Source organism: Dipodomys merriami, unplaced genomic scaffold (genome assembly GCF_024711535.1).
Source record: "Dipodomys merriami isolate MVZ:Mamm:240054 unplaced genomic scaffold, mDipMer1.0.p SCAF_5, whole genome shotgun sequence".
NCBI lineage: Eukaryota > Metazoa > Chordata > Mammalia > Rodentia > Heteromyidae > Dipodomys > Dipodomys merriami.
The window spans coordinates 26490505-26492503 of NW_027206068.1; the positions used below are offsets into that span (position 1 = coordinate 26490505).

Here is a 1999-nt window from a genome sequence, read left to right on the forward strand (position 1 = left end):
TGTAGACCTTTAGAGATATTGTCCAAGAAGGAAAGATAGGTAAAAGGGTGATTTTGTGCAGCATTGCTCAGATTAGATAATGATATTCAAATCACCAGATCCTGTTTCATTAGGTCCTTGAGTTTTGAGAATGTGAATTTCTAAAAAGCTCTCAGATGGTGGCGGTGGTGATGATGGTGATAATGATCTTGGTGCCACAGTTGAAACAGGAAGATACTAATCTGTGAATGATCCTCCTCTCCCACCAGTAGCCATGTGGAGAAGAGTCTGTCTGAATGGCAGACCACAGAGTTCATACTCAAAAGGTATTTGTTTATGAATCTTCTACCCTGTAGCAGAAACTGCTACGATTTCTGTGCATTCTCTTTAATTCTATTACAACTTTATAAGACAGCATTATCCTTAATAGGGAAATGAGAAAATGCTGGCTCTGGAGTTCTTGGTTAGCTATCTAATATGGTTCAGTATGTATAAGGGATGACCGCATTTATATACTCAGCATTGTGTCATTACTGTAATGAACACTTACTTGGTAAATGTGTTGACTCAACCCAATGACGAGTCAGACTCATACTTCCCCATGCTGAAAAACAACTTCCCTAAGCCTGTTCAAGACAACTTGTTTTTAAGATACCCAGGATATGTAAGAAGTGTTTATGAATTGGTTTAGCCAATACAGTACTCCTATTAGAACAAGAAATCAAAGAAGACAGACTTCAGGACAATCTGAATTTTTTAGGGACTCTCCTTGAGATTATTCCAAAGAATTATAGAGTCTTTAAAATCTGAAACAATTCTAGGGTGGTATCATATATTTGAGCAGTTTACAACCTATATGTTAGTCAGGATAACAAGAAATGACATCTTCAAATCCACAAAACCAAATCCAAGTAACATGGAAGGAATCACCCTATTTCTGATGGGACTTATTTGTGATAGAACCATACTTCCATGTGATATTATCATCTATCTGTCTAAAGTACAATATCTTTAGCATTATAATAGTTCTTATAGTGTGGATGTGTAGATGGTAAATTTTTTCAGCTTAATATCTCTGAAAAAAATGTAAAAGATATTGTTCTGGGCAATAGAATTATAGATTGATATTTTCCCACAGTAACTTAAAGATGTTGCTTTACTGTTGTCATCTTTAAATTGCTTACTATGAAAAGACTCTTCTTCCCTTTATCACTCAGTACTAGTTTTGAGTTATTTAGTATCCCTGGATATTTGAGCAATAAAATTATGAAATACCTTGCTATAGTTTTCATGTTCCTTCTTTGCAGTTTTTGTGGAGATTCTTAGGGCTGCAGATGTAAACTTTTCATCAGATTTAGAAAACCGGCCATTGTTTATTCAAGTATGTTTTTTATGTTCCTCATGCTCTTTGGGGGTGAATCCCAATTATCCAAATAAATGCATATCAGACCATCTGAAGTTTGTTTATAGATCAATGATTTTTATAGTAACTTTCTGTTCAATTTTTGGATAATTTATAGTTGTCATATATTTAGGATATCACCATTTTCTTCTGCAAACTGATATTAACTGCATCAAGTACGCTTTTCTTTTCTTTTCTTTTTTTTTTAATGTCTTAGAACAGCCCAATATACCCTCAGTAAGGCCAGAAGGTAACAGAATGTCAGCTCTGTGAACTGTCTCTTCTTCTCGTGCGAATCCATAAACTGTCACCAGCTGACAGAAAGGAGCTCAATGAGAAGACTGCTTTTCTTATATATTGTAGTTTTCTGCTCCACAGGTTCAGTGTGAATCTTGTTAAATAATGTCCTCCACGTTTCCACTTAAAGCTGTCAGTCTTGCTAGTAACTTTGCAATTCAAGCTGTAATCCTAGCTACTTAGAAGGCTCAGATCAGGAGGATCAGTTTAAGGCCATTCCAGGGCAAAGTATTTGTGAGATCCCCCCCCCCATCTCAACCAAAGAAAACTTGAGTTTTGTAGCATGGCTATATGGGAAACATAAATAAGATTGTGGTTCAG

General features: G+C 35.7%; 1 non-coding gene across 1 annotated transcript; it reads right to left on the reverse strand.

The window, feature by feature from the left end:
- Positions 1–1587: 1587 nt before the first annotated feature.
- LOC138810254 (small nucleolar RNA SNORA75) lies at positions 1588–1723 on the reverse strand. Its single transcript, XR_011367062.1, has one exon. It is a non-coding gene; the product is annotated as a small nucleolar RNA SNORA75 (small nucleolar RNA).
- Positions 1724–1999: the final 276 nt, after the last annotated feature.